The following is a 26313-nucleotide window of genomic DNA, read 5'->3' on the forward strand; positions in this document are numbered from 1 at the left end:
GGCGGTGCTGGTAGAGCATGACGCTTGGGCAGAGCAGGAGAGACCTCTGGGTATACTGCCCCCCCCCAAAAAGTTCTTGGGGATTTCAGCGGAGCCCGTCGCAGGTTCGTGTGCAAGGAGTTCGGGTGGCGCTGGCAGGGCCAGGCGTGTGGGTGAAGCCGGCAGGGCAAGACGCCTGAATGGCGCCGGCAGGGCTGGAAGCTCGGGTGGCGCCGGCAGGGCTGGAAGCTCGGGTGGCGCCGGCAGGGCTGGAAGCTCGGGTGGCGCAGGCAGGGCTGGAAGCTCGGGTGGCGCAGGCAGGGCTGGAAGCTCGGGTGGCGCCGGCAGGGCTGGAAGCTCGGGTGGCACCGGCAGGGCTGGAAGCTCGGGTGGCGCCGGCAGGGCGAGGAGCTCGGGTGGCGCCTGCAGGGCGAGGAGCTCAGTAGGCGCCGGCAGGGCAAGACGCTTAGGCGGTGCTGGTAGAGCATGACGCTTGGGCAGAGCAGGAGAGACCTCTGGAGTGGTCTCCAGGCCCACAGCGACCTCTTGAATGGCGTCAGCGTCTTGAGGAGAGGAGGACGCTCTCTTCCTCCTCCTCCTCCTCCTCCTCTTCCTCCGAGAGTGAGGCGATGGTTCACCGACTGGAGCGGTCTCTGGAGCAAACTCACTGGCTGAAGCGGGTTCTGGAGCGGACTCAATGGCTGGAACGCCCCCTACCTCCGTGAGCACCGAAGGGGCGGCCATCTTGCCCGTAGGCACTGGCAAAGCAGCCATCTTGTCCATCGCGTCCAGGGCGCTTGAGTGCGTTGCAACAGGCGAGCTTGGGAGCGTTGCAACAGGCGAGCTTGAGAGCGTTGCAACAGGCGAGCTTGAGAGCGTTGCAACAGGCAGGCTTGAGAGCGTTGCAACAGGCAGGCTTGAGAGCGTTGCAACAGGCAGGCTTGAGAGCGTTGCAACAGGCAGGCTTGAGAGCGTTGCAACAGGCAGGCTTGAGAGCGTTGCAACAGGCAGGCTTGAGAGGGTTGCAACAGGCAGGCTTGAGAGCGAAGCGTCCGGCAGGCTTGAGAGCGAAGCGTCAGGCTGGCTTGAGAGCGAAGCGGCCGGCGGGCTTGAGAGCGAAGCGTCAGGCTGGCTTGAGAGCGAAGCGTCCGGCGAGGACTTGGGGATGCCAGCTGCTCGGACCGTAGTCAGTGGAGGATCAGCCACACTGGAACGCAACCCTCTCCGCTCCCGGACTGATCTACAGACGTGACGTTGCTCTGGGCGATCAGCGGCAACGTGACGTTGCTCTGGGCGATCAGCGAAGGCGTGGCGTTGCTCTGGGCGATCAGCGAAGGCGTGGCGTTGCTCTGGGCGATCAGCGAAGGCGTGGCGTTGCTCTGGGCGATCAGCGAAGGCGTGGCGTTGCTCTGGGCGATCAGCGAAGGCGTGGCGTTGCTCTGGGCGATCAGCGAAGGCGTGGCGTTGCTCTGGGCGATCAGCGAAGGCGTGGCGTTGCTCTGGGCGATCAGCGAAGGCGTGGCGTTGCTCTGGGCGATCAGCGGAGACGTGACGTTGCTCTGGGCGATCAGCGGAGACGTGACGGGACTCTGGGCGATCAGCGGAGACGTGACGGGACTCTGGGCGATCAGCGGAGACGTGACGGGACTCTGGGCGATCAGCGGAGACGTGACGGGACTCTGGGCGATCAGCGGAGACGTGACGGGACTCTGGGCGATCAGCGGAGACGTGACGGGACTCTGGGCGATCAGCGGAGACGTGACGGGACTCTGGGCGATCAGCGGAGACGTGACGGGACTCTGGGCGATCAGCGGAGACGTGACGGGACTCTGGGCGATCAGCGGAGACGTGACGGGACTCTGGGCGATCAGCGGAGACGTGACGGGACTCTGGGCGATCAGCGGAGACGTGACGGGACTCTGGGCGATCAGCGGAGACGTGACGGGACTCTGGGCGATCAGCGGAGACGTGACGGGACTCTGGGCGATCAGCGGAGACGTGACGGGACTCTGGGCAATCAGCGGAGACGTGACGGGACTCTGGGCGATCAGCGGAGACGTGACGGGACTCTGGGCGATCAGCGGAGACGTGACGGGACTCTGGGCGATCAGCGGAGACGTGACGGGACTCTGGGCGATCAGCGGAGACGTGACGGGACTCTGGGCGATCAGCGGAGACGTGACGTGACTCTGGGCGATCAGCGGAGACGTGACGTGACTCTGGGCGATCAGCGGAGACGTGACGTGACTCTGGGCGATCAGCGGAGACGTGACGTGACTCTGGGCGATCAGCGGAGACGTGACGTGACTCTGGGCGATCAGCGGAGACGTGACGTGACTCTGGGCGATCAGCGGAGACGTGACGTGACTCTGGGCGATCAGCGGAGACGTGACGTGACTCTGGGCGATCAGCGGAGACGTGACGTGACTCTGGGCGATCAGCGGAGACGTGACGTGACTCTGGGCGATCAGCGGAGACGTGACGTGACTCTGGGCGATCAGCGGAGACATGAACTGTTGCTGTTGTGATGGTAGCCGCCATCTTGTGCGTGTTACCTGGCGCGGCGGCCATTACGGGACTCACCATGGTGTCGCATTCCTCCGCGACACCCACAGTAAATGGAGAGCCAACAGTCAACAATGCATAGTCCATAAAGCTGCTAAGTGATGAACGCGGTCCCTCTCGACTTAATTTATTCTGGAGAGGTTGGTTGACGCCATCACAAAAAAAGTCAATCAGTGCACAGTCCGGAAGATCAGAGAGGTAAGCAATGTTTAGATACTCCTGCACATATTCCTCCAACGATCGCGTGCCTTGCGAACTCCACAATAGCAATAGATTAATGTCCATACCGTAATGAGATCCTCCGGGAAAGCTGCTGGATCTTGGTGGCGGCGAAGTCTTCTGTAACGAAGCGGGAGTCATGGTAAGATCCAAATGCAAGCTTTATTAAGAATGTCGTACAGGCAGGGTCAATCAGGAGCAGACGAGAACAGCAAGGGACAGGCAGGATCGTAATCAGGGTGCAGGCAATGGTCAGGACAGGCAGATATCATTCACAGAACAGTATAACAGGCAAGGGTCAGGACAGGCAGCAACGGGTCAAAAACAGGAACAGGCAAGATCAATCACAGGCAGACAGAAAACAAGGAAACGCTCAGAATTGTCACAAGGAATCAAGACTTCGCAAACTGGTGGTGTGAGTGTGAGTCCTTTATAGTCCTGTTAATGTACTGCAGCTGGGTGTGGTGATTAGTGAGGAGTGTGTGCATGGCTGTATGTGGCGACAGGTGATTGGTGTGGAGTGACCATGTGACTGGCAGGGAGGATTGTGGGTAATGTAGTCCGGGAACTGACAGGAACAGATGGTGATCGTGACAGCTATGTTAAATTTGATAATGAACGACGTTATGTTACATCATTATATATAGGCTAGCATATTGGCTTCAACTAGACGGGACATATCAGACGAAGACTCTTCTCCGCTCTTCAAATACGTAAAACATTAAACTTTATAAACATTTTTAGTATAGAAAATAGTATAGTTTTTTTAGTAAAGAAAACGCTTTACAATTTTTTTTTCTAACATCAGATCTTTATTTACCTTTGCATTGCACAGAGATGTCCAAACTGCGTGCACACTTCATTCACAAGGGGATGCGGATTAATGTAATGAAGTTTGATTGACAGTTTGAGGAGCCAATGGAGTTAAGAGGTTTTGTCACAAGCTCTTTAAAATCCTTTTCATTCCTTAAATATTTGTAAAACCCACATACAAGCGTAAATGTTTTTTGTTTTGTTTTTGTTTTTTGTAAATAACTAGTGCTTTGTTTGACTGAACTGTACAATTGTGCTTATTTGTTGTTCAATAAATATTATTTTATATAAATATGTCCATTAGTAAGCAATATGGATTGAGTGAAAGTTACATTAATACGCCATTAGATGGCAGCAACACTTTACAGGAGGAATGAGTCAGTGAAGCACAAGAGACTTTTAAATTGAAAGGAACTTTTGCAAGTTGTTTTTAGTGCTGTAGTGTTATACAAAGATCGCTTTCCTCAGAGGACATTCAAACGGACTTTTATAATGGATATAATATTATGGACATCGACTTGAAGAATGAATGTAATGCAATACACTGTGTGCAGAATTATTAGGCAAGTTGATTTTCTGATCATATTTTTTTCCAAGCACATTTTACCAATTCCAATCCACATCAATCTTAATAACTACTATTAATATTGTTTTTAATCATTTATAAGTGATACATAATTGTTCATGAAGGCTGGAAATGAAAAATGCCCTATATTCAGGTGTGCAGAATTATTAGGCAGGTTTTATTTTACAGATAAAATGAGCCAAAAAAGAGATTTAACTCAGACTGAAAAGTCAAAAATTATTAAATACTCATGAGAAGGACGCAATACTAATGTAATACTAGAAATTGCAAAGTTAAAGCATGACCATTGGACAGTGAAATGCTCATTGGGTCAGCGGGGTCATACAAAAACAGCTGGAGAAGCAAAGACACATGTTAACTGCAAAAGAATTAAGAATTAAGGTGAAGAATTAAGTGTGAAACCATCAGGAACCTTTTAGTCTCCAGCGCCACCATTTCCCAGAACTGAAACCTACCTGGAGTCTCCAGGAGTGTGAAGTGTCAGAATCTCAGAGACTTAGGTTAGCTAAAGAATCCTAAAAAATGACCCTCTCTTAATAAGAATCACAAGCTGAAGTGTTATAAAATACATGAAGACTGGGTTTTTATAGGCCTCATAGACAGACAGCTTGAGAGTGACTCCCGAAGGACCAGCACCACATCCTTTTGTACCACTGTTTGAAGAATTTATTTTCCAGAATCTGGCAGTAAGTTTTGGAAGATCATTTAGTCAATCTCTGCAAGATGGACATTTCAGGATAAGAGATGGACTAAAAGTGAACTTCCACACCTTACTGCCAGATTCTGGAAAATAAATTCTTCAAACAGTGGTACAAGAGGATGTGGTGCTGGTCCTTCGGGAGTCACTCTCAAGCTGTCTGTCGATAAGGCCTATAAAAACCCAGTCTTCATGTATTTTATAACACTTCAGCTTGTGATTCTTATTAAGAGAGGTTCATTTTTTAGGATTCTTTAGCTAACCTAAGTCTCTGAGATCCTGACACCTCGCACTTCTGGAGACTCCAGGTAGGTTGCAGTTCTGGAAAATGGTGCCGCTGGAGACTAAATGGTTCCTGATGGTTTCACACTTAATTCTTCACCTTAATTCTTAATTATTTTGAAGTTAACATGTGTCTTTTCTTTTCCAGCTGTTTTTGTATGACCCTCTCTTTTTTGGCTCATTTTGCCTGTAAAAGAAAACCTGCCTAATAATTCTGCACACCTGAATATAAGGCATTTTTCATTTCCAGCCTTCATGAACAATTATATATCACTTATAAATTATTAAAAACAATATTAATAGTAGTTCTTAAGATTGATGTGGATTGGAATTGGTAAAATGTGCTTGGAAAAAAATATGATCAGAAAATCAACTTGCCTAATAATTCTGCACACAGTGTATAATGTATTGTGTTTGCTTTCAAACATGTATTTTACAGGATCTTCCTTCAATTTTTTTCTATAATCTCTAGACCTTTCAGCTGATTTCTTGGGAGCCATTCTGGTTAAAAATTAAGAAAAAATAGTTTTAGGAAGTAAGGCATCTCATTTAAGTTTCATTGTAAAATAACACTATTATGCTTCTTTAACTTAATTTATAAACACATAATATGATATAGATAGTGACACAGAACATGTCATTACCACCATCACTTGTCATTACCATCACAACAAGTTGTGTGTTGGTAATGACGTGTTGCGGTAATGACATTTTTTTGTTTTTCAGGAAAAAAAGATGCTAGGTCATGGATTTGCTAACATCACTCAACAGCTAGTACACAAAAAACTTTAAATACACATAAATCATGTGAATATATACATATATTTATCAAAATATTGCTGCTACAGCATTTATGGTAATGATGATGCTGAATAAGTCTACTCCATGATCAGAAGGAATTCATGATTAAATTACTTACTTTTTCAGACATCAAATGTCACTGTTCTTCCATGGCTGACATGTGCTCCCTTGCTGGTCTTCATTTCCATGGTTACGGCATAAACAAGTCTTACCCTCAAAAAAATCCTTGTTGTAATCATAGACTGTCGCGGTAATGACAGTATTGTTGTGGACAATACTAAATTGTTAAAAATATTCACAAATTGCACAGATATGAACCCAAATTATGCATCAAGTGCCTTTTTAAGTTACTGTTTAAACATATATTGTGATTTTTTTTTATGAACTGATAACATTTTATCACATTTTCAGAGCAGACAAGTTTTAAAGTCTGGGTTGGGGACAAGGCTTGAGTAGCCAAATATTAGTGATGAAAACATTTTTAAACATGGAAATCATACTGATTTTAGTGTATAACATTTTTTGGTGGTGCAATAAATATTATTTGAAATAACTAAACTATTTATTTTATAATATATTATTTTTAACATGAATGTATAATCTGGGGACATAAAAGTTCCCCTAATTGAAGAATCACCCATATATATTTGTTTCAACCTTCATATACTTAAAATATATTTAAATATGTATTTCAGGGGCAGGAAAAATATATTTTTATATGAAAATATATTTCAGGGCGCAAGAAAATACATTTCCAATCTTACAGTCGACAATGCAAATGTGCGTGGAAGAAAGCCTTGCGAACAAAACTATCCATTATGTTTGAAGAATTTTGAAAAACATGAATTTCCACATATTTTCCACATTGACACTTTGTTCACATATCTTCCCAAAAAATACCTGTGTAATAGTGATCATGGCACCTCACAAATGTGTGTTTTAGTCTATTACTTATTAATTAATTCATTTATTTATTAATTTAATTGTAATTTATTGTCAGTGTAATATAGCGTTTAGATCTACATCAAATACGAATAAATAGATTAATAAAATCGCTAGCTGTACGATGTTAACCGTGACGTAATTTGAATGGGAAACCACTAGCAGCGCTCACAGACTTTTGGAGTACTGCGCATGCGCGTCATTTTGAACTGTAACGGTCGTCAGTCAACCGGGAGTTTTCGGAGTAAAAGGTAAGAGCTAATGTTATAACTTTATTTTTAGTCGTCATTTTTCACATATGTAATGTTCATTGCTACTTTGAATGTATAATGTTTTATTGTCAAGGGTTTTTTTTTTTACTTTAATTGTAAAATTAATGCCCCGTTTGTTTATTTGCTCACATGAGACGCATTTGATATTTTCAGATTTCCGTTTTACAGTTAGTTGTTTTTAATTTGGACACTAGTGAAAACTAACGTTACACACAAAAAAATGTTTAATATTTTTTTTTAAATTTCAGCTGTAGAGTGTTTGGGAGACGGTGCTGCCTGCTGTTGTCGATCTATGATGCTCCTGTCACTGATAGTGGCCTGTAACGTAAGTTATTTTTTTTTTTTTTTTTTTTTTTTTTTGGCTAAATTTAATGTTTTACTAAACTTGTTAAGTAGGCACACGTTATTTTCTCGTTATTAAAGTTCAGGCATATGCTGGTTTGGCATTAATGGCATTTCATACGCTCAATTTTTCTACTATTATTATTATCATTATTAATATAGCCTTACTATAATATAATTTTTATTCACTTTCTGCTGAATGACAAGCTGTTTTCGATTATCCAGTTGAGCCAGTGATTCAGTAAGTTGCTTGTAACAGAAGATGCTTATTTGTCACGACTTACAGGTTTACATGTGTCATTCATTACTGAAAAAATCTGCTTTTTATTTTCAGTAGCAGAATCAGAGACGGTTTGTGCAACAGCAACAAGGTAAGAATGATGAGACACTTTAAGAAGTAGATTTTTTTTTTTTTTTAATTAAGCACTGTTAAGCAAATTATATTATTTTATTTGTGTAATTTATGAATTGATATGTTCTCTGCACTTGTGTTAATATCCGTTTCTGTCTGGAACAGGTGCGGGTCAAAACCCATCTGTCAAGACCGTCATGTTCACTTTGGTTTTTGACCTTCTTGCGTGAACACACAGAGATGGATTATTTTTCTAAATATCTCTGTTTGTATTCCACAGAAAAAGAGAATGTCATAATCAACTGGAACAGCATGAGGGTAAGTATCCCTTTGTTAAGTTAGCTTAACTGAGTGACTTTGTGATATTCCACTATCCCTTCATTTGTAAAAGTGAAAATGCAATGCAGAAGTGTAAAGAAAGGCTAATTCGACCTCTCCTCAATCATCAGTTTCTTCACTGTACTGTCTAAAAATATGCCCATTAAATATCTTTAAAATCCAGTATACCTGTAATTGTTTTAGTTCCAGTGTAAACAAAAATATCAGGAAATCCAAAACTAGTTAGAGGACAAAGTGCATGCCCTCTGTACCTGTACTGATGTTCAGTGATTGTGTTTTGTCTTTTGTATGAGTACAGTGGTAGAGACAGAGAAGAAGTGCCTTTGATGAGGAAACCATGGCAGCCATATATACGGTAAGTTATATACATCCTGGCCAAACTTGCCCATTGGCCTCTGTCCATCATGGCCTCCTAATCATCCCTATACACTTATTGGCTTCCTCACTCTGTCTCCTCTCTACCAATAAGCTGGTGTGTGGTGGGCGTACTGGCGCAATATGGCTGCCGTCGCATCATCCAGGTGGATGCTGCACATTGGTGGTGGTTGAGGAGATTCCCCCTTCAATATGTAAAGCGCTTTGAGTGCCCAGAAAAGCGCTATATAAATGTAAGGATTATTATTATTATTATTATAAGTTAATACTTAGTGAAAGGAAAATTTACTAGAAACATTAAGTTCTAAAAAAATTACTGATTTTTGTCTCACAGTCAAGAAGAGATTTCCAAATGTGTCCAAAGAGGCTTTGAGGATTTGACGTGGGGAAAGTGAGACTTCTTGAAAGCAAAAAAGTTATATTTGTTTGAATATTGTAATTTTTTGAACATTGTAAAGTATGTTCCTTGCTGATTTTTATTCAAATGTTCACGTGTTATAGACAACAAATAAAACATTTTTCAAATGTGACATGTGAATGTATTTTCTTGGGTTGAAATATATGTAGGGCAAAATATATTTTTAAATGCTTTTGTAAAATATATTTTGAAAATATATTTTAAAAAAATATACAAAACATGGCCAAAAAATACATTTTAGGAAAATATATTTATATGTGAAAATATATTTATAGCGAATATATTTTTTGGCCATTTTTTGTATATTTTGAAATATATTTAAAAATATATTTGAAAATAAATTTTTTTACCATATGGGTTAATTTATTGCACATTTATTAGAAAGTTTGAATTTATCATAAGTCCGAATGTGCGAATATAAAACCAACTTTACCGAAGTCGTGCCGTCGAACTGTTGTATAAACGCAATATCACACTCGTAGCCATGCGATATGGCTGTATATCAGCACGCAGTGATTACCTACGGACGAATCACAGCGTGCTGATATACAGCCATATCGCACGGCTACAAGTGTGATATTGCTCATATATCTATGGGTAAAAAAGAACACTGACAACACAAACGCCATGACTGTTTTGGATGTATTTTTTGGAGAGATGTTTTGTTTTCTTTTTTTCAGACATTTTTTAAAAAAAAAAATATTTTTTATTTATTTACCGGTACGTTGTAAAATTTTAATTGTTAAAGATTATGTTTGTTGTTCAATGTATTATATAATGAGTGTATTTTGTATTGTATTTTTGGAGGGGTTTTTTTCAGAGATTTTTTTAAAATATATTTTTTAGTTTACCGTATGTTGTGACATTGTTTTTTAAAGATAATTTTTGCTGTTCAATTTAATATATTTCTTGCAGTTCAAAGCATCAAGTGTCTTGTATTTATCTTGTACTTACATTCATTCTTCATTTTTAATTTTTCTTAGATTGTTCCCTTAAATGAATGGTTGGGCTTACCTTGCATGAATTGCCCAGTTAGGACCAACATAAGATCCTTACAGAGCCCACTTTAAGCCCATATGGGCATTCACGGTTGAATCCTGGTGAAACCCACTTTAAACCTCTTTATGCAGGTGGGGCCCAAATGGGTCTGACACAAATTGCCCGGTTAAGACCCACATAAGACCCTTACAGATTCCACTTAAAACCCATCTGGGCATCCACGGCTGGTCCCCATGTGTATCCCGGGTGCAAGCCCACTTTAAACCCCTTCAGACTGGTGGGCCCCAAATGGGTTTGGCATGAATTGCCCAGTTAGGACCCACACAAGACCCTTACAGATCCCACTTAAAACCCATCTGGGCATCCATGGCTGGCCCCCATGTGGATCCCGGGTGTAAGCCCACTTTAAACCCCTTTGGGCAGGTGGGGCCCAAATGGGTTTGGCATGAATTGCCCAGTTAGGACCCATGCAGTACCCTTACAGGTCCCACTTTTAGTACGTCTGGGCTTCCACGGCTTGCCCCAATGTGGATCCCGGGTGCAAGCCCATAATGGGGCCCACATTTGCCGCCCATGAAGCCCTCATCTGGGCCCCACATGTCATTGCTGGCTGGGTGTCTATAGTTCAATGGGGTTGCATGTATAATTGTTACTTTGACTTTTAGCTGCGTGTAGTTTAATATATACCCTGTTGTAAATCGGTTGTGAGAAGACGTCAGTAGGTGACGTCTTTTACACGTGTATTACACGTCCGTCATGACCCTCTGTGAAATCCTTGTTCAATATGCAAAAGCTGTGAGTACACCTTGGTTAATACTGCAATAATTAAATAAAGTGCACCAAGTAGTTTTTAAGAGGGTTTTAAGAGGTTGTGAATAGACGTCCACTGACGTCGTTTACACGTCTAGTCACGGTTGTGAAAAGACGTCCACAAACGTCTTTTACACGTCTCGTCAAGCAAGACTAGCAGGGGGAAAAAATAATTTTCTTTATGAAATACATGATTTGTATACAAAGTAAATATATTTAATTTATCTTGTTTAAATAAATTGTAATCATAAAGTGCCCAGTGTGGTAAAGTGATTGCAAGCTACTGATTTTTAGTCATTATTTCAACCTGATTTATGTAGGTCTATTCGTTATTATTTTCATGGAATGTACATGTAAAACAGATATATATCCGGTCACCATATAGGTCTCAGTAATTGCAAAAACTGCGCTGCCAACATCTGGGGATATTCCAAAATCCCGCGATAGGATAGATTATCTCGCGGTGCCAAGAAAAGAAACTGATGGGAGTTCTGTAAAGTAATGCAATAAAGAATATATGGAGAAGTTTAAGTATTTAAAAAAGACAATATTATTGGTAAGAGTTTGAAGATTTGAATTATGTATACAATATCAGGATTATTTTATTTATTTATTCTTCTATAGTTAAACCGTGTACGTTTCACACTCCAGACCAGTAGGTGGCGGACATGCACCTTTTACGATGGTTGGCCAATCCGCCAAAAAAACTCGAGAGAAAGATGATTATTTATGATTATTTCGCGCGATAGTGGTTAAGCGTTCACCTGTCCACGAGGAGAGGAGCAATTGAGGAGGGAGTTGTGTCTGTATATATTTATAAAATCTACTGTTGGGTAAGTACATTTTGTATTATTTGATTAAAGTGCTTGAGTTTTACGCGTTTGACACGAAGGAACCGAGAGAAATGATGCGTACATTGTCAACTGAAATTCACCAGGTATGGCTAAAATTAGCTAACGTTAGGCTAAAAATTACTTTGAATATATACATGGTACACCATAGTATAAAGTATATTTAATGATACAGTCATAGTTATTACTGTAAATTATTAATGTAGCCTTTTGAGAGTTTCTTTCAGAAAGTAAATTATCTGAAAGAGATTGAAATGTTTAGCTGGATTCGAACATGTTTGTTTTCAGTAACTGCTTTAAAATATTTTGTAATTTTAGAATTGCTAATCATGTCCTATGAGTACCAAAAGATATGAAACTCAAAAATTTACATAAATTATTTCAGTGTATTTTGTTAAAACAGGTGATAGCACACAAAAAATGTGTCACTTTTGCCTTTAATATGTCATTCTCATTTAGAGGTAAAAATGTATTCCATGAGTCTGGGTTTTGCCTGAATATCAACATAATATCCAAAAAAATTGATTTTAAAAAGTGATTTATTTTAATATTATGTACTTTTTTTTTTTTTAAATACATTTTGCATGTGCATGTTTATTGTACTTAATGAAATTACATGCAAGGTGTAATTTGTCTCGCAGGGTCGCATAATGAACAGCCATCTTCCAGACAGAGAAATCAGGAATCGTTCTGCAGGCCATCGTGGACAGCCGAAAGAGGCATAGTATTGTTTTCTTGTTTAATGTCATACACCTAAAGAAGATTTTTATTTAGTTTTTGGTAATTGTACAGTTATGCTGTTATTCATTCATTAATGTGACCTTTCTGACCTTAAATAACTTGCAATTTGCAATAACGTGCAATTTGTCTCTCAGGTTCACATAACGAACAGCCATCTGCCAGACGGAGAACTTATGAAACGTTCTCCAGGCCATCTGGGGCAACCGAAAGAGGCATAGTATTGTTTTCTTGTTTAATTTCATCCACATAAAGAGGATTTTTAATTAATCGTACACTTACAGTGTTCAACAATTAATGTGACATTTTCTACCTTAAATAACTTTGTATTATTTTTCACACCTTTTGTTTGTAATGTGTATTCAGCATTGTCTCCTGTCCCAAATTCTTCGCTGGCACCGCAGTCCCAGAGGACGCCCCCATCCCAGAGGGCACCCCAGTGTATGTGAGAACTTTAGTCACATCTTATTTTAAACGCAGTCCACCTTAGTGACAACACAGCTCAATATACACTACCAGTCAAAAGTTTGGAAACTGTACTAATTGATTGTGTAGGGAAAACACCCTAGGAAGTAAAATTAGCTCAAATGAAATATTTAGGGAATTATAAAGAGTTGTTTAGATTACGACCGAGCAACTGATTCGTCCAGCGTTCATTTGCTCGAGCCGTAATAAGCTCTTGTAACGGATATAAATATCCAACAATCGTGAAAACACTGATTAGAGCACGGTAACTTGATCACAGTTTAAGACATTAAATCATAAAGCACATAATACAAGACACTTTCCTTTTAAAATCTACAAGAGATTTTATTTATTCTAACACAAACTAATCTAACACAAAGGCACGCACATACACACACACACATTCATACGCGTTGCAGTAAGAAGGAAATGAGAGAGAAAGAGTTTTGAAAGAGAGAGAGAGAGAGAGAGAGAGAGAGAGAGTGATCTGATTAACCGAATTCTTATCAATGCATTTCAAGGACCAGAACGAACCATGAATCATTCATTTATGCACCAGTTCAGTTTTGGTCTGGAGGTACTTGCTTGCGTTGACTTAAAGGTGAATTTCCCTCGTCGTGCAGAGAGGGGTTTCCCAAGTCGATGATTGGTCCAGATCAGGTCCGTGTGGAACAATGAAGGAAGTCTCTTTGTCGCTGGAGTTGAAGCGGCAAAAGTCGTTGGTTGAACTTTGCGGCGAAACGTAGGACACGAGACTTTCAGCGGTAAAGGAAAATTAAGTAAAGAAAAGAAAAGTGAGTGAAGGTTGGATGGCTTGAATGGGCGGCTGGTCTGTTCTTCTTGTTACTCCATTGTTCTTGGTACTCTGGTCATGGTTTCTCTTACCAGAACTAACCAACTCCAGTTCGTTTACTAACCAACTTCTCTCCATTCACTATCTTGCAATATGATCATTTAAACTTAGTTGTTTGTCACACCTCTGAGGAGTCTTGGCCAATCAGACATTGTCCTGTTTCAAGAGGGCCTTCCTCTGCCCCCAATAAAACATAAGTGTCACATCCCGGTCTGTCTCTGCTTTAGCAGATTGCCATTTTAACATAATTGCTGTTAAATGGGATACAATACATTTTAAACAGATTTCATTCAAGTCAGGATATAGGAAAGGGGGAAAGAATCAAATTAAGTCCAAATAAGGCATACTTTCAGTCATTCAGTCAAGAGTTAACACATTTACATGAATTGTGAGTGTTTCTAAAGCCTAACTGTTTACAGGTAGTACTTGTGGACACATAATGCAAAATGTATGTAGTTAAAAGATGTTTGATAAGTCCGTTAAAATTGTTGGAACAATTTTGAAGCAGATTTATTTGTTCAACAGTCTCTTTGGCTCTCCTGTGAAGTAAGGAAACAAAAGGGTCTGGATTGTCTCTCTGTCTTCTTGGGTGACCCTTTGGTATGTCGCTTCTGCTATCAGGAAGCATGTGTCGTAAAAGTAATCAGCCTGGCTTTATCTGCAGACGGTCCGGAGCCGGAACCTCAATTCTGAATTAGAATTATGTTTTGAAAGAATCATCATTCATTTGTCTGGTTCGTCCACAGTTGCTACAATTGTTTTTGAAAGAAGTCTGTTTTGCTCATTAAAGCTGCATTTAAAAAAAAGTAAATAAATAATAATAAAATAATATTGTGAATATTTTTAATTTCAATAACTATTTTTTATTTTAAAAATAGTATAAAATGTCATTTATTCCTGTGATCAAAGTTACAAAAGCTTTATATTTCAGATAAATGTTCTCTTGAACTCTATACTCATCAAATAATCCTGATAAACAGTTGTGTACAATTTTTCAACATTTATAGTGATAATACATGTTTCTTGAACATTAATTCGGAATATCAGAATGACTTGTGAAGGATCTTGTGACTCTTAAGACTGTAGTAATGATGACAAATTCAGCTTTGAATCACATCTTCTACACGATGGTCCAGAAAAATTAATAACAGCAATTCGTAATGTTGTTTTGCCTCTTGACAGCTGCATGGAGGAGTGAGCACAGACCTGACGGTATGTTTGTTCCAGCCATGGGGTTGTCCTATCCACAATTGAATTAACATTTTACAATGTTTTATTTATTTTCTTTTTTCATTTTTTTTTTTTTTTTTTTTCAATAGGTGGTACCAGACCCTCAAGGAGCACCTACCCCATGTCAACCACAAGTTAGAAATATTATGTGGTGGTTTTAAAACACTGGCCAGTAAAATAAAATGCAAATGCAATTGTTGTTAAAGTACTAGTTTATGGTTTTAAACCAAGTATTGAATGACAATAAGTGTTTTTGCTCACTGTTAATTCAGTCTTGCACTTCTGTTTTCACAACCTTATTTTTACCTGAAATCAGCAGGCAAAAAAGACTGGGAAAAAGTGTCCAAATAAACTGTAAAATGTTATGCTCTGCATAAACTCAAATTGTGACTGCAAGTGTCATAATGAAGAATTTTTTAATTATTCAGGTGTCCAGTTGTGTGTACATATTACTCTAATTTTTCTTTCAGAATTCAAAGGAAGTTCTTCTCAATGTTGTTCGATTTGAAAGATCAACTCAAACTCAAAATAGTTGGCATTCTGGACCCTGGCAGGTCTACAACATCTCTAAAGAAGATGGATTCAGAGAGTGACCTAAAACTCTCTGAAGAATCCATCTAAGATGTTGATGTCAAGTTGATCTGTCAAGTTTATCTTATTTCAATTGTTTTCACATTTAGGTCCAGCAACTGTCCAGGGTTGGTGGATATTCTGTTCGAGACTCTCAACAAAGTTATGAACAGAAATAAAAATATATATATTCTCTCCCCTTAGATGCTGTGAAGAGGTGGAGCCCAAATACTACCGACACCAAAATAGATGCAGCAATGGCGGAACATCTGAAGCACGCTCCAGGAAGACCTGGGGGTGGAGGATAGAAAAAAATAAGCCAAACCGCTGTAATGTGTTTAAGGGAAAGTTCACCCAAAAATGACCAAAAAAAACTCATGTTTCAGACATGTATAACTTTCTAATTTCGGCTGAACACAAAGATATTTGGAAGAATGTAACCAAGCAGATCTCGCCGCCTTAACTATCATAATAATTTTTTTCTATAATGGTAGTTAATGGGTTGTGAGATCTGCTTGGTTACAAACATTCTTCCAAATATATTTGTGTTCAGCAGAACATCGAAAGGTATAGAGATTTGAAACATGAGGGTGAGTAAATAACAGAATTTTCATTTTTGGGTGAACTATCCCTTTATATAATTAAGTATTTTGCACTTGTTGTTTTAATTTGGTTAACAGATGCTAAACCGTTCCAAAAAAAATAAAAAGTGCTAAATCAGAACATGCTTCTTTTTTGCTTATGTCCACAAATAATGTGTTCTTGTTTGTGATGTACACGTGATTTTTTTTTAATGTATGTTCAGGTCTGACTGGACCGATTTTGAACCTTTTGTCAAGTTAAACCTCAAGACATAATTAATTGCCTTTCACGATGTTACACAATGGGTGTGTGATTATTTCATAATCAGGCTTATATACACTTAAAATATGCAGCAACACATATACACGTCCAGAAGACGACGCACTGACACGTCCAGAAGACGACACATTTAGACGTCCATGGACGTGCAGAAAAGACGTGCAGTATGAGGGGCGGTCCGTGCCAGTTCTAAGGCTGAGCAGTATGGCGTTCGGACGAGCTCATTAATATGACGTTGCAACATGCACTCGTCTCACTGAACGTCACGTCTGCGTCTGCCGAACGTGACGTCTGCGTCTGCCGAACGTGACGTCTGCGTCTGCCGAACGTGACGTCTGCGTCTGCCACATTACAGTTCGACTGCCTGGACGTGACGTCTACGTGACGTCTGCTTTGCTGCAAGGGTTTCCAGCACATTCCATACACTAATTAGAGCTTTATTATACCTATTCATTCTCTATTATTGTTTACACTTATCCTCAATTATGTTTAATTAGCAATTAAGTGCTTTTTACCTTTCTTATGTATAGCTTTTTATTCCAAAAAGTAAACATTTATACAAATGATATAAACAATTCTGTATGCAATTGCTTCTTCCACATATCCACGACTTCGGTAAAGTTGGTTTTATATTCGCACATTCGCACATCCGTATTCAATAGCCTTGTTAATCACACTATATTGGACATTCAGTGGACATTCACAAGTAAATATGCCATTAAAACAATGCTTGCCTATTTTGATCGACTGTGAAAAAAATGTTGTAAGTTGACAATCGTTGGTTGTCAATATCATGTCGCTGCTTAAAATTTGCAAACATTAATTTATTGCACATTTATTGGAAAGTCTGAATTTATCAGAAGTCTGAATGTGCGAATATAAAACCAACTTTACCGAAGTATATCCACGGATGTTTTGAAGAAATCATAAAAAAGTTGTTCTAGCATGTATTCACCACTAGGAGTCTCTAGACCAACACCAAAAGAACGAATGTTTAAACACTGCTATATTATGGGCTAATTTTACTAAAATAAACAATATTTGCAATCTTTTATTTTGGAGTTGTAATATTTAGATTTATAGTTTCGCCAAAGTGATTGACAGGCGATCTGTTAGAATACTATAAAACATTTACACCTCAAAAGACAAAAGCGAGCACATTTTATTATTATTTTTTGTTTTTATTTATTTATTTATTTATTTTAATCAGTAGTGCACATTTATCTAGGGTAATTTTTTTTTAATTAGTATGGTAAAATGCATGACATGTTTTTTTTTCTTTTTTCTTTTTTCTCATCCATAAATATTATTTTATGCAAGTCGTGTTGATTTGTGAAGAAGGCTAAATTGATCAAACATATGCTCATTGCGCTTCCTGCGGCTGGCCGCTCGGTTGTTCCTTAAAAAAAAAACTTGATTTTAACAAACATAGAATGTTCCCAAAATATTTCTAAATTAACTAAAGAAACGAAAAGAAATTGACCACCTTGCCATTAAAAACAAAACTGAAATATTGTAATGGCTGCACATCAGCTGTGTTTGGGAAAGAGAGAGAGAAAGACAGACTCAGCTAAAATATAGTCTGATTATGGTTATGGCTAAAAATCCCAGAAAATATCGAGATATCATTTTTGTCTCTATCGCACACCTTTATATAGCCTATTCAATTAATCTTTTCTTGTTTGGTACACAATCCACTGATCATAAAGCTTAAAAAAACTTATCTTTTCTCAACGATATCTGGTTGTCCTGCATCTTCAATAAACAAGTTAAAGTTAGTCCATAATGCAGCTGCTAGAATTCTTTCCAGTAGTTTTTACTTCTATTCATGACTTCTTTGTTAACTTATCTGTTTTCTTTTCTTCTTGTGGCTACTGAAACTATTTATTTATTTACATACTTGTATGAGCACCCAATCATTTATTTCTGTTGTCGGATAAAATGAATTAAACATGGGCCAACGACGCCATCTATTGGTGAGCGAGTGCCAGCGTCGTTGTTTAGCTCTATTTTCATTTCACGCAACGATAAGGATCGAGGACACGACAAATAAATAAATAAACAAATAAAATTGGTGAATCATTTATATAAGGTTTTATTTATTTATATATTGAAGAGGCGGGGTCTGGTTTATAGTGTTATTATAATATTGTTACAATTTAAAATAATGGTTTTCTATTTTAATATACTTTATATTTATTTCTGAGATGCAAAGCTGAGTTCTCAGCATCATACTCCAGTCGTCTTTGACGCATGATCCTTCAATGTCAACGTCGGAAAAAATCGTGCTGCTTAATATTTTTCTGTGATATTTTTACAGGATTGATTGATGAATACTGGCAGATTATTATTCAAAATATAGAAATCTTATCAATTTAACATTATTGCTGAATAAAAGCTAACATTTTCTTTTTAAAAAAGAAAGGAAAACATGATAAAATAATATTAGAATCCTAATTTATATTTTAAATGTAAAATATAAGAAGAGAGGTGCTTGAAAAACTGAACATTAATCAGGCATAATGCATTTTTCCATGTATTTTATTATTATTTACAGCAACAGTCTCAGATCTAGCAGCTGATTGCGATCGATGGGTTGGCCATCAAGCATGTAGGCTATATTAAAAATGTAAAAAGATAAAAAAAACAATAACCCCCAAATGTAAAAAATTTCAAAACGGATTTCATTAAACTAAACGACATGAGTATACCTAAGAGCAACACAAACTTCGCTTTTAGGCTTTATACTTTTTATGTTATCTTTATACTTTTACAATTTAAAAAAGTAAAAAAAAAAAAAAAAGTCTAAATTGTTATATATTAATATATGTATATTTAATATGCACGTAATTAATGTATATTGAGTTTGCCGGGGAAAAGTTGCACTAAAAACTGACAAAAAAATTTTAAAAAAAGTCAGACGCAGACGTCACGTTACAATTCAGACTGAGATGTCACGTCCATTGAGAGCAGTGAATGAAGTGCAGGTAAATACTTATGAGGGGTGATTTCAACAAAATGTGATGATTGCTAAGCAAACTGAGAGGAGAACTAACGTGTATACGCACGCCAGCCGTCTGGCCAAAATCCCATAGTATTCAGGCGTCAGACGTCAGATATGAGACGTTAGACGTCACGGTCACGTGTTAGAGCTGCGCTCAAAGTGCGCGGCGGTATGGCGTTCGGACGAGCTCATTAATATGACGTTGCAACATGCACTCGTCTCACTGAACGTCACGTCTATGGGGGCGGATTCGTGCCATTGATTACCAACCAAAGGAAACAGTCGTGTACTTTTTACGTGTGAGAAGGAGCACGTCGCATCACAGACGCGTGAGACCAACGCCGGAGAAGGAGCACGTCGCCACCACAATAAATTAATATCTTACCCTCATGTTTTTCCTATGTTTTCGTATTTTCTTTATCAATAACTTTTTTCTTTTACTTTCCTGTTCTGATGACACTGGATATACAAATGGTGTATTGCATGCACAGTTCTCTGTAGCCTACTGTTAAAAAACCTAATAATTAAAAAATAATCATTAACTTTCTCTTTGAGATTAATGACTGTACCAAATTATACACCACCAAACTCGCAATTTTATGTTATGTTCACGATTATTAAGCCTACCAACTTCAAATTCAAGCACGTAAAATTTATAATTATAATCTATGCAACATAATATTCTGGGATGTCATTCTGAGCTTTTACTTTTGATAGCCTAGTGGTAAGATTTTTAATTAATACAGCTGACTATACAATGTGTGAATAGATCAGCTCACAATATCTGACTATATGCAATATTGTTTTCAGAAGATTAAGTCATTTTAATAGCCTATTATTTTCAAGAAATCAAATAGGCCTATAGAAAATATAGGAAAATATTCTAATCACAAATTTCATAACAATGCAGGTTAATTTTTAAATGTTTTAACTAGGGCTGTCAGTAATGATTGTTTTGTTAATTATCTGCTAAATAATTTATTTATTTATATTTTTACATAATTTATAATTTATTTTTACATATTTAGGCTATATATGTTTTGTAATTATTACTATTGCAAAGGGGGACTGATAAATGAAAGTGGGCAAAAGAGGCACATTATTATCACTTTTCCAACATTATTCTTAAAAGTAATGTAAATTTTGTTTTCAGCAATAGCTTTAGGTTTATTGGCCTCGATGAGCGTGAGACTCCCCGCCTGAGATTGTGTCCCAGACGGAATTAAATAATTCGTGAATCTTTGTAAATATTCGTGGCTTATACAGCGGGAAAATTTACTGTTTAGTTCGGTTTTGCAGGGTCATTATAGTTAATTAATAACAAAAACTATTAAAACATTTATGCTAATCGAAATAAACATGAAATATAAGAAAATATAAATATTAGTTGAAAAACTTAAACTGAACGAAAATTATTGTTGCCTTGTCAATATCGTTTCTGTTTATTTCCCCCTGACTTTCAATTGACGCGATCATCTTTTCATTAACCGACAAGATTAAATTAAATTAATTAAACGAAATTAGAATTGATAAGTGTCTGTGATTAAAAAGTCCCAGGGGTTTAGTTTTAGCCTACTTGAACAAATAGCAAAATAAACAACAGAACATGAGGATGCATTAATCACGCATCTGCAGCACTTCTGTGAACGGAAAAAAAGATTAAATTAGGCTATATAAAAGGAATAAATAGCCAATGTCTATACGCATAACTTAACATAGCCTATTAAAAAAATGAAAGGGGGAAGAATGCGACAATAGACTAGACTACATGAGTTTCGGTTCATTTGAGAAGTTCACAGAAAGGAAACCGAGAGGAAATTCTTTGTTTATTTTACAAGCAAAGTTTTCTTTTTAATTTTTGAGTGAACTAATACGCCTATTAAAACCTTCACAGATTCGAATGGTGTTGCATGTGTGTCTCTCTCAAGTTATTACACCATAAATGTCTGATTATTTTAAGATGTTTCCGCTTTTATAAGAAAATTCAAGTGAACGCGTCGGCGCCTCATCACGCGGACACAAAACATATCAGTTTTAGTAACTTGACATCGCAGTTGTTAACTGTCAAAATAACATACATTCAACCAAACATATAAAAGGTTATACTGCTATAGTCTGTGTAAAAGCGTTTAAATAATAAATATAGTTTGGATTTGTGCCAAATTATAGAGGTAGGTTATAACGCAGGTTTCTGTTTCAGTTTAGCTTTAAATGAATTCGTTTTGGCTTAACGTTTATATAATATTTTTTCATAACTAAAATAGCTATGTAGTGGTTAATAAAATAATGCAAGAACGCAAATGGTTCTGCCACAAACTCAACTGTTGAACTGAACATGGGTTAAAGGGATATAGATGTTTATGTTGTCCCAAACACGTATTTCTTTTTCTTTCTTCTCTGGAAAATAAAAATTAAAAATAGACTTATGGAACACTTTCCCTCAAAAATATGATAATAGTAACAGTTCTATTTAGAACCGCATCGCCCTCATGAACAACCCCTTTATATGCATTACTTTATTCCTGCTTTTTTGTTTTTCAAAGCTGTAACTGACATAGCCACCTCATTAATGGTTTTCTGGAGCTCAACCATCAAACTACCACTGTAAACCCTAATGCTCAAAATACTTAATTCGTTTGAGTAGGACAAACTTAAATTAAACAAATTAGTTCAGTTAAATTAACAGTTATGAGTATTTAAAACTTTCTTTTACTTTTGAGTTCACAGCACTGACATATTTCAAGTAAACTAAACTGTTAGTTGCAGCAGATTTCTAATTCCCAGCATGCTTTGCATCAGACTGTCTAAATGTTGAAATAAAGTGTTATTTTGTGTGTTTTTGCATAAGATTTACATAGGGAGACATAAGTTAGTGTTTAATGTTGTGTTATGTTGGGATTGACATGGGGGTTCTGTTATGTTAGTTTTGTAGGGTTACCATTCTGGTGAAGAGTAGACCGTGTGGTTAGGTTGAGGATGGGCTGCAAAACTGTTGTTTGATTATATACATGCAAGTATATATTGACAGTCTCTTTGATAATTATAATAGCATGTGTTTTTTGCTAACTAACATTTCACCAAGATTTGAATGTGATGTTTATGTAAATTAACTATATGTACTTGAGTAGGGCGAGGCTGAGAACTGTGGGAGCGAAGGAATGGCAGTGATGTGATTGTTAATGAGAGACACCTGTGCACCACACTAGCATTGCTCCACTTCCATGGCTCTCGGCCCCGCCCCACTTGTCACAAAAAAATTAAGTTCTACTAACTTAAAAAAAATAAGTTAGTTAACTTAAATGTTTTGAGGTAATAAGTTTCCTCAAATGTTTTGAGTATTCTGAATTTATTGAGTTTTACAGTGCAGTTTCAGCTTCTGCTATTGCTACAAGCTGAAGAACCATAATTTGGTACCGTTTAAAACCATTTTTCTTTAGAGTGAAGGGAGGAATGCATTTTCTCCAAGTGATGGACTTGATTTTGATATTTTTAAAGCAATAGCCTACTTACTATTAATATTTATTGAAATCACCGCCTGTTAAATAAAACTTTACTAAATTAATAATAAATAATTATAAATAATGAAAAAATACAAAAATATGGAAAAATGCAGGTAAGTTAACACATCTCATCATTTATATGATTTAAAATTAATCATATTAAAATATATATTTTTCCACCATCAAATAGGCTATTACTGTTTCACATTTCACAAACTTACATGTAAATGAAATATACTGTCAATACACAAGTTACACAAATTATCTACATAAATAAATGCATTTATTTCTATTCAAAGGGATAGAAAACAAATTAATAATATAAGTCTAAAATGATACCTTATCTTATAGCTCCATCTAGTGGACAAGGTTAATATCCAAGCCTTCAGGTTGCAGATGAAATTGCTGATGATTTAGAGCAGTGGTTATAATACCAAAAATAAAATTATAATAGTTCAGGGTGAGAACAGCAAATTCTAAACCAGGAGTTCTCAACTGAATAGGGTTGGAGCTAAACTCTGCAGTAAAGTGGACCTTAAAGAGCTGACAACCCCTGGTTTAGAATTAGCTGTTCTCCTGAGCATCAGAAATTCATACATCTATTATAACTGCTCCTCTTTTTGGTCAGAAGTTACCATGTTAGTATTCCTTCGTTGTAACAAATGTAATAATAATAATAATAATAATAATAATAATAATAATATAATAATAAGAAGAATCCTTTCTACCATCATCTTTTTACTGTTTATACTTTTTGTAACTTCTTATTTTCCCAAATAGACAAACTATATCCATGAAACCAAGAATGTTTTCTAGGAATAACTTGTTCTCCATCTCATTTTGAAGAAAATGTTAAATGACAAAGAAAATTCAGGCAAGATCACGAAAGAACAAAAAAAGATATAGACAAATTGAGCATAAGCTTTTAGGGCTAAGTTAAAATAATGCCTTTAAATTTTCAAAACATTCTTAATTTGTTCACTTCAACACTAACGTAACAGCCAATACACACAAAGACACACACACACACACACACACACACACACACACTCATAATACATTAAATAAATTTAGAATTCATATGCACTGTTGCCACTAGTTAGTTAACTAATTATTGTAAAAACAATAGTCTATAACAAATAGCCTACATCTACTAATGGAAATTTTTAAATGCGTTTAAAGGCGTCATATGATGCGACGTATGATGATCAGGCGTCATATAATGCGACGTATGATGATCAGGCGTCATATGATGCGACGTACATATTTCAGACGTACCAATCACACGTAATTTTTTAATGTAAATTTCTCACGTACGCCGCCGTCACGTCGCCGCCTACGATTAGATCTACAATGACGTCGCCGTGACGTCGCCGCGGGTCTATCGTCTGTCCTCCCTATCAATCCCATTCAAAATTTGACACGGTCTGACGGCGACGTAAGGGTAGACTGCGCCTTATCCTTCGCCTGCTTAGCCTTAGAACTGGCACGGACCGCCCCCCATATATACTGCATTTGCGGTCCGTGCCATTGATTACCAACCAAAGGAAACAGTCGTCTACTTTTTACGTGTGAGAAGGGGCACGTCGCAACACAGACGCGTGAAATCAACGCCGGAGAAGGGACACGTCGCAACACAGACGCGTGACATCAACGCCGGAGAAGGGGCACGTCGCAACACAGACGCGTGACATCAACGCCGGAGAAGGGGCACGTCGCAACACAGACGCGTGACATCAACGCCGGAGAAGGGGCACGTCGCAACACAGACGCGTGACATCAACGCCGGAGAAAGGGCACGTGGCCACCACATAAGATAATTAATATCTTACCCTCATGTTTTTGTCAATTACTTTTTTCTTATATTTTCCTGTGGTCTGATGACACTTTGCATACAAAGTTGTATATGTAATCTCTGTAGCCTACTATTTAAAAATCTAATAATTAAAAAAGAAAGAATTCATTCACTTTCTCCTTGAGATTAATGACTGTACAAATTATACACCACCAAAGTAGCAATTTTATGTTATGTTCACGATTATTACCAACTTCAGATTCAAGCACGTAAAATTTAGAACTATAATCTAGTATTATGGAATAATTTTGGTAGTGTTGAGAGTTTTAATTAATACAGCTGAATATACAATGTGTGAATAGAATAGCTCACAATATCAGACTATGTGCGATATTGAGTCATTTTAATATATTTTCAAGAAATCAACATTAACAAAATATAGGAAAATACTTATCACAAATTTCATAACAATGCAGGTTAATTTTAAAATGTTTTAACTAGGGATCTCAGTAGGCTAATGATTATTTCATTAATCATTTGCTAAAGATTTTTTTTTTTAAATTAAGATAAGTGAACAATAGCTTTTAATATGAATTAAATACATGTAATAATGAGGCAATAATAATTGTTTGAAATGAAGTATTAAAAGTCATATTGCTTTACTAATAAACACTATTAACCTACATTAAGAAATGTATAAACAAAAAAATAGCGTGTTATAGACTAACGAATGCCAGCAGATGGCGACAGCGGCCTGACGATTGTTGTTCAACTTTACATCACGAGCAAACCATTGTTTCTGTCATGTTTAATTGCTTTTAATCTGTGTTTGGCCACGTTTATGATAGAAAAATTAAACCCAACAGTTAAAGTTGTATTTTGAAACCCTAAACATTTAATTATAAATATATTGATACATTCATGTGTTGCTGGCGTATGTTTTTAAGTTGCTACAAATAATTTCAACAGTACAAGTTTTGTCCACATTCCCAAATGCAAGTTATTGTGTAGAATTAAAATTACAAAGATTAGAATAAAATAATACAAGGACTGTAAATGGTTCTGCCACAAACTCAATTGTTGAACTGAACAGTACCAGAGGGTTAAAGAGATTGAGATGCATCTTGTCCCAAACACGTATTTTTTCTTTATTCTCTGGAAAATAAAATTTTAAAGGAGACTTATGTAACTTTTCTATGTCCCTTAAAAATATTATTAGTTTTCTTAAAATAAACACAATGGTTCATTGCAGAGAAATTGTGAACTCTTAAACATTAATACATACTGTACCGCTCAGCTGTACATATTTATGTGTTAAATTCACTGTTATCATTTGAAGTGAGCTAATAAATTAATTTATATAAATTAATTTTACAATAATTTATTTGTAAACTGAAGTATTATTTTTGTTATATTTATTATCATTTATTATTTGTTTTTTATTGTGGGTTACAAACATTTACTATTTAGACATGAAAAAAAAGCAAAACAGACACATAATGTTGTTAAACATTTTTTTTATAACACAAAATTATTATTTCAACAAAAATACAAAATCAAGAATGAAAAAAGACAAAGTAATCAACATAAATAATACTGCCAAGTCCAAAATGTGAGGACTGAATTTAGCCTAGTCCAAAATGTGAGGACTGAAT

General features: G+C 37.4%; 1 long non-coding RNA gene across 1 annotated transcript; it reads left to right on the top strand.

Moving 5' to 3' along the window:
- The first annotated feature begins 11542 nt into the window (after positions 1-11542).
- LOC137032029 (uncharacterized) lies at positions 11543-12712 on the top strand. The gene is made up of 3 exons (XR_010896647.1): positions 11543-11624; positions 12284-12361; positions 12518-12712. It is a non-coding gene; the product is annotated as an uncharacterized lncRNA (long non-coding RNA).
- Positions 12713-26313: the final 13601 nt, after the last annotated feature.

Source organism: Chanodichthys erythropterus, chromosome 12 (genome assembly GCF_024489055.1).
Source record: "Chanodichthys erythropterus isolate Z2021 chromosome 12, ASM2448905v1, whole genome shotgun sequence".
Classification (NCBI taxonomy): domain Eukaryota; kingdom Metazoa; phylum Chordata; class Actinopteri; order Cypriniformes; family Xenocyprididae; genus Chanodichthys; species Chanodichthys erythropterus.